Source organism: Galeopterus variegatus, unplaced genomic scaffold (assembly GCF_000696425.1).
Source record: "Galeopterus variegatus unplaced genomic scaffold, G_variegatus-3.0.2 Scaffold5580, whole genome shotgun sequence".
Classification (NCBI taxonomy): domain Eukaryota; kingdom Metazoa; phylum Chordata; class Mammalia; order Dermoptera; family Cynocephalidae; genus Galeopterus; species Galeopterus variegatus.
The window spans coordinates 66,361-74,564 of record NW_007731691.1 but is presented as its reverse complement, the minus strand read 5'-3'; positions in this window follow the sequence as shown (position 1 = coordinate 74,564).

Here is an 8,204-nt window from a genome sequence, read left to right as displayed (position 1 = left end):
AACACCGAGGGTTGCGATCCCGTTGCCGGTCCTGGTCCGGTACGGGGGCGACACTGAGGGTTGCAATCCGTTGCCGGACATGGAAAAAGACAAAAAAAAAAAAAAAAAGAAAGAAATAGATATCATTTAATTTTGCTAAAGGTTATACTTTATGAAATTCTGGTGGAGTATAATTCATTTGATTACTGTTGGCTCTAGTATTTAATTTCCATAATTAATATTCACAGTTATTGATAATGTTAATAAAATCATCCTGAGTATCTTTGGATAGAGAGGGAATCCTGGATAATGATCAGGTGAGGACCTGAAAGACAGCTGGGAATGAAGGAAACTGATAAGGAAAGGGAAACGATTTAAAGGGGAACATTGCATTTCTATCGCTACCATGTAAATCCTGACATGGGTGCATTACCTTGGGGTAAGTGCGATTAGCCAGAGACAGATCTATGTTTTGAGGGGCCTGAAGTTTATACAATTTGAATGACCCTTTTTAACAAGAAGCATACCAACTTGTAAGTGTGAAATTAGATATGAAAGTAAAACGTTTTCAGAAATTGCATCAAACAAATTTTTAAAAGATAACATCACAAACATCACAGAATCATGAAAGACAACATAATATTACTGTAAATAACTGCCTTACATACGTCTATGATAATTTTCCCCTTATATTTTGGCTGTGTACTTTTTATTTCCTCTTCATATGCAATTTTTTGTAATATCATTTTCTATAAAGGGAATCCAAGGTAATTCAATCTTTCCTCTAGTGTGTTTTTTCCCTCAACATTCATACTTCACATACTGGGTGCTGTATTTAGTGCTCTTATTTCATTACAACCTGTGGCCCCACACTCACATAGTGGTGCTGGGTTAGTTGACCCGATGGGTGGCAGGAGTATTGCTGGAAGACATTCTTGCCGTTGATTTGCTAGCAAGACTTGAACTCTACACAGTGACTGTCTCTCACATAAATATACCTCACTAACTCCAAATTAAAATTAAGCCCAACTCAACTTCCTTCTAACAGACCCCCCCAAAGGTGTCTGTGGCAATTCCATTGCTACCTGACATGAACAGAAATGCGACAGATGGAAAATTGACATAAAAAGAGTCAGTGGTCTTAACAGATTACGGTTAAAATATTATTTGCTGCAATTCTTCAAAAGTACATGATGTTAATACATTCCTTGTGCCTCTTCTATGGCCTTGGAAAAGAACTGTGTATATTTTATTACCTTCATGATAAATCCACCTTTGGGCAATTGAAATAAACTGCACAATGCCTCATCCTCTTCCCAAGGAGGTAACAGGAAGAGGATCCAGGATTGAGTCAGTTCTGCTGCGTCTTCATAAAGTGAGGGTAGAATCCGGAAATTCAAGTTCTCATTCGTGCCCATTCACCACTCAGCCTGGCATGGGTTAGGGAGTGGGAGGAATGCTTGTAGAAAATGGATATGTTAACTTTCTCTTGTGTTCATTCATTCAACAGGCATTTGTTTTTTTTTTCTTTTTCATGACCGGTAAGGGGATCGCAACCCTTGGAGTGGTGTCGCCCACACCGCGCTCACCCAGTGAGTGCACCGGCCATCCCTATATAGGATCCAAACCCACGGCGGGAGCGCCGCTGTGCTCCCAGCACCGCACTCTCCCGAGTGAGCCATGGGGTTGGCCCATTTATTGATTGTCTATTACATGCCAGGCACTATTTGTAATGATAAAAATTATTGCCCAATGTATGTTCTTGGTGTCTTTGTCAAACATCAGTTGTCTGTAAGTATATGGGTTGATTTCTGGGTTCTCTATTCTGTTCCATTTGTCTGAGTGTCTTTTTTAATGTCCTTTTTTGCCAGTTTTGGTTGCTATAGGTTTGCAGTATAGTTTGAAGTCAGGTAATATTATGCCTCCGGCTTTATTTTTGCTCAGGATTGCTTTGGCTACTCAGGATATTTTCTTGTTCCATATAAATATTAGGATTGTTTTTTCTATTTCTGTGAAGAATGTCATTGGTATTTTGTTGGGGATTGTGTTGAATCTGTAGATCGCTTTTGGTCACATGGACATTTTCACAATGTTAATTTTTCCAATCCAAGAGCATGGAATGTCTTTCCATCTTATTGTGTCATCTTTGTTATTGAATAGAGAGAAAGATAAAGACTTCACTGTATGTTCACCCTTTCCACAGACTTTCAGAGAGCCGTCTAATTTCTTAGTACCTCAGATGCGCACTGGTGAAACAAGGTCAACTACACAAATTTTTTACTTATTTCATTGGGATACAAACTTCTGCAAGAATCACAGCTGTGAATTAGTGGGATTTCCAGAGCTCTTGCTTATGGTTGGGGAAGTAAGCAGAAGTCCATGGGTCCTAAATTATGGATAACCATACAAAGTTGTACATAACTGAAAAGGAATAAAGTTTTAAAAAATTCTTGGGCTGAAAGGAATTTTAGTCAGTACTAAATATTGAATCAGTATTAAAATCAGCACTCTGTCTGGCCAAGTCATTCATACTGCTCTAATGGGTCTTTGATTGCTTTATTGTTTTCTGTCTTCAGGTATATCATCATAGGAATGTTGGTATTCTTGAAATGGTGATGTCAATTCCGCTGTCAGGTAGAAACTGCAATGATGTCACAAATATGCAAATGTTTGATTGCATTTGCCAAGCTTATTATGTTTCTTAAAGTATATTAAGCTCTTTCTAGGCCGAGCCCATGTGATCAAAGCACAGGAAAAGAAAACTGAGTTTGAATCCTGGCTCTGCAATTTTCTGGTATATATGACCTTGGACAAGTTACTTAACATCTGTGAACTTCAATTCTCCTAACCTATGAAATAAAGATTATAATAGCTCTTGCAGGATTGTTTTGATAATTTTAAGAAATTTTACAGTTGCATAAACCATAAGCCGTAAAGTAGGTGCTCAGTAAATGATAGGTAGTACTAATTATGAATATCAGCACAATAATAAACTATTTTTTTATCACTTGTTCTTTCCAGTGTTTAAACTTTGGGCTAAAAAAGAGTCTCTTGCATGATTATTATGATTTGCAAACATGAGCCAAGTTCTCTATAGCAATTATTTTGCTGGGAAGTAAGCAAGGTCATAAATCAATAATGACTCTTACAACCTCAGGACTTATTGATCTTGCTGTTTATCTTCTGTAATGTTCCTGGAAAACCCAATCATTTTGGGAAGTTACTCAAACTAGTTTATCCATTATTTTATATTAGTTTTATTATTAACAAGTTATGAAAGCATTTGGTTGATTTTCTTGGAAAAACAATTCCTTTATAGTACAATAGAGATATTTATCCAATAAATTTCTTAGCAAATTATATTTCTTAAAAAGGAAAAATTGGGATAAACGGCTAGAGATTATTTTCAATGCTTGTGCTTATGATAAATTCCACTTTTCTTGGCACAAGGGTTGAGACTGTTAAAGAGCAATTTAGCTAAGGAAAACCCTAGGGATACATGGTCCTGTTCGTCTTATGGGACTGGCCATTGGCAGTGATTTGAAGTAGAAATGTCTTTTAATATGTCTGGTGTTGTTCCCCAATACTCAGTGTAATGCTTGGTGTGTAAATGCCCAGTAAATATTTGTTCAATGAATGAATGAATTAATGCATGCATGAATGAATGAAAGCATGCACAAATAAAATCATGAATGCATAAATAGTTACCCACTATAAATGCTGTGGAAGTGGCTCTACTTTACATCCCAGTGCAAATGTTTTCTTGCATTTATAGACCTGTCTAAAGGCTATGTCTTTGACACTGGACTCTACTGGCAAATTCAACTATCTCTTCACCTTTTCAATCGAGTCTATCTGGTTGATAAGACGTAGTTTCTATGAGGTATAGAGACTAAAACTTCCTTTTGTGATGGTGAGGTAGCTTGAATTTGAGCCTAGTATTTAGAAAGCCAAAGCTATTATTTATTAAAACAAAATGGGGTATGAAGGGGTTAATGGTTCTCCAAACTTGTCTGACATAAGAATTACCTGTTGTACATATTAAAAATATAAATTCCCTAGCCACCATCTGAGAATTTCCAAAGGTAGTACATCAATTGCTACTTAGGACCAGTCAGGTTTAGCAAAGACTGGGATAGGGGATGACTGTCAACTTACTATCAGAAGACCAGTGGAACTTCCCTGAGGTAACAATTTCCCTTAACTTCTGTTTTCTCCTACTTAGTACAGGAATATCGACATCTCCCCAGACTTCACCAAAGGGTTTCTTTGAGAATCATAAGAGGTTTAAGTTTCAAACCTTTATATTTTATGCAAACTTTTGAAATCTATCTGAACAATACTAACAAACTCATTGGGATTGCAATGCTTCTACTAGGAGACACTAATTCACAGTTTGACAAATCCATTTCGGCAACCCTCTCATGTGATCTTTCTAAAATCACTGGCCAACTCACTCTAACTAGGCACTCCCAGTCTACCCTGTCTGCTACTATTTCCTTGGAAATGAGCTATCATGTTTGGCAATTAAGAAATACTGAAATGTGGGTAAATGTGTTTCTTGATTTGAAGGAAAAGAAGAATCTAGTCTATTACCAAGTTGCTATTACATATTAATCATTTCTATTTGGTTTATTTTTTGTCTAGACTAATATTCTGCCTTTAGCAAATGATGTTACAGGTATATTGAGAAGAAAATAAAGATAAAAATGTTGTCACTAGATTAATGACCATTGTAATATTAACAACCTTTTTAATTCAATGTGTGTCTGGACATTTTTGCTAGAAGTGGGAATTTGCATTAATAGAACAAGACTTCTGTGAAGTGAAGGGGATAAATGTAATATTAATTTATCCAAGAAAATATGCTCAGACCCCTCATGCTTATTGCCTAATAGGAACCAGGCACTAAGAAAGACTTTTCCTTTATTTTAACAATAAAAAATGTTATTAATAAAAATATTATGGGAAAAGCCCTGAGCTAAGTGTTTTACATGCTTTATTTCTTTTAAACCTCATGACAGCCTTCTGAGATAAGGATGATTATCATCACCATTTTACAAATGAGAACACTGACACTCAGGAAAGTTATAACTTGCTGGAGGTCTTGCAGTTAAGTGGCAAAGTCAGGATAGGTATTCATCTCTGTCCAACTCCAGAAGGTAAATTCTTAATCAGCGTCATTTATTGATTCTTAACCCCAAAAAGGTAGAAGTGTAATAGTTCGTATTTCTGATTTTTAAGGTATCTTTATTTATACTTCCTGCCTGATTTTCTTTAAAACCTCCAGAAATTGGTAAAAGTTACAACTACCAATGACTTTAGGCTAAAAATTTTATTTATTTAAACAGTCCTTGCTTACTCCTGTTACTAATGAACACACATACAGATACACACACAAACATGCATACATACTTACATGTACATTGTATGTATGTGTGTATATATACACATATAAATTTGTATTCACAATGGCATGAAAACCAAAAATATAATTGTGACATCTGTTATTTTTGTTCTGAAGCCTTTCTTCTGCATCTTTCCAGTTTCAATATCTGTCCCAGGAGCTGCTAGGCACTAGTAGGTGGTGAATGATCTTGAATTTATGCTCAAATTTGACTGAACAACCTTCCCAAGAGACCACAAGATGACTTTTCTAAGGGCTTAAATTTCAATGTTGATGCATGAAGGATATTCTGGAAGCGGAGCCAAGATAGAATTTGGCATGAGAGGTACTTATTAGGGAGAGGGAGGAAGCAGGATTAGGCAGAGGGAGAAGCCAAACAGCAAATCAGGCCTGATAAAGCCCTGGCAGACCCCACAGAGGGCTTGAGAGACCATTGGGCCCATCAGGGTTGCCAAATTTAGAAAATAAAATACAGGAAACCCAGTTAAATCTAATTTCAGATTATAACAAATAACTTTTTAGTATGAGTATGTCCTGTGCAATATTTATCCCACACAATATTTTGTCTGGTAACCTTACCTCCATTGGTCTTTATAAATGTCTGTGTCTTTATATCCCAGTTTTGATCAGTCACTGGATATGGGCCACCCCAGGAAGGGTATGACCTTGGGAGAGGTGGCTCTCTGCAGCAGAGGCAGACCCTGAAGGAGCTGAGAGTTGGGCAACAACCCCTTCCATGAAGGGAGATCTGGGAGGCATATATCAGTGTTCACCACAAATTCATAACTGAGGGAAGTCTTGAGGTAACCAAAAGCTCCAGAACAAGGGTTTTAATGAAGAGACTCTAGCAGCTTCAAAATCTTTCTCTTTTCTTTTTCTATTGATGTATTATAGTTGTACATATTTATGGAGTACAAGTGACACTTTGATACATGTATACAATGTGTAATGATCAAATCAAGGTAACTGGGATATCTAGAACCTATACATTTATAATTTCTTTGTGTTGGGAACATTCCAAATCTTTCCTTCTAGCTATTTTGATATATAAACAATAAATTACTATTACCTCTAGTCACCCTACTGTACTCTCGAACACTAGACCCTATTCCTTCTATCTAATTATATGTTTGTACCCATTAACCAGCATTTCTTTATCTTCTCCCCACCTCCCCTTCCCAGCCTCCGGTAACCATTATTCCACCCTCAGCCTCTATAAGGTCAACTTTTTTTTTTTTTTTTTTTAACTCTCACATATGAGTGAGAACATGCAATATTTCTCTTCCTGTATCTGACTTATTTCACTTAATATAATGTCCTCCAGGCTCATTCATGCTAGCAGCTCCAAATTTTGCTGCTTAGTGGTGGACTCGTATTGGTACTGCAAAGGAATATCTTAACCAGAAAGCTCTTTTCAGTCAAGTGTGCAAGCAGTGAGGCTGAATATCCATGGAAGAAATCTACCCTAAGGATACTAACAAACCCATCGGTATTGCAATGCTTCTACTAGGAGACACTAATTCTTGGAAATGAGCTACCATGTTTGTGCAATTAAGAAATATTGAAATATGGATAAATGTGTTTATTGCTTTAAAGGAAAAGAAGAATCTAGTCTATTACCAGGTCACTATTACACATTAATCATTTCAGAGCAGGACCAGCCTTGTGGGTATGTGACCAGTGCAGTCACACATGGCTCCGTGCTCAGAAGGGCCATGAACTTGGTTTAATGCTCTGAATTCTCTGTCTTGAAATTCTTGGTATTTTTTTCTCTTTTATTTTGTTTGTGTAGTCTGAAGGGACAATGGAGCATGCCTGTGAGCAGAGGAGATGCACGTACAATATGCATGTCTGCAGTTCCTTGAGTCCCCATTCACACGTAGTGTTCGTTATACCCCATTTGCACAGAATTGTAGTGGACCCACTATCCACAGGAGTTCAGCAAGACTCAAAGTGAAAGTGAGGATACTTCAAAAAGTTCGTGGAGAAATAGAATTGAAAGGTAATACAAATCTTTCCAGGGACTTTTAGAAGTACCCTTGTACAAGGTAAGCAGGCTACATCTACAGCTGATAAGCTGGAGGCCCCAAAAGGTTATGCTTTCTATTTGAATTAGAACTTCTTTTGAATGTAGAAGGAAGGCAATGGAATTCTAAGGAATACAAATGACCAAGGAAATCTACGATATTCTTTCTTATTCATGTTATATCCTGGTATTAGACAAACGCTTATGCTGAAAATGATGACAAAGAAGGAAAGGGAAAGATGAGCAACTCATAGTATTTTTCCCTTCCCCTCAGACCTCCCTAACTCATCAGTAAGCTGAAGGCAGAGAGTGTTGGTAGAACGTGTGTGCATCAAGAAGTGAAATAAAAACATGTGAGTTAGTTTTTCCAGTGTTTCCACTATTCTGGTAAGAATGAAACACACATGCATGTATGAGCTATGAAATACAAATTGTGGGATCTCAGTGCTTCCACATATGAGTTAAATGCTCTTATATTTACACTTAAAACTAACATTATGCAACATAAAAGTGAACAGTAAAATTCATGCTAATACAGTCAGTCATGCGTCACATAACGATGTTTTGGTCAATGACAGATCACATATATGATGGTGGTTGAAACCACAGGCTATACCATATAGCCTAGGTGTATAGTAGGCTATACCATCAGGTTTGTGTAAGTACATGCTATGATGTTTGCACAATGACAATATTGCTTAATGACGCATTTCTCAGAATATATTCTGGTCGTTAAACAACACGTAACTATAGTTTAAAATTTTAATTTTTCTTTGTTTAGCATGACATTAA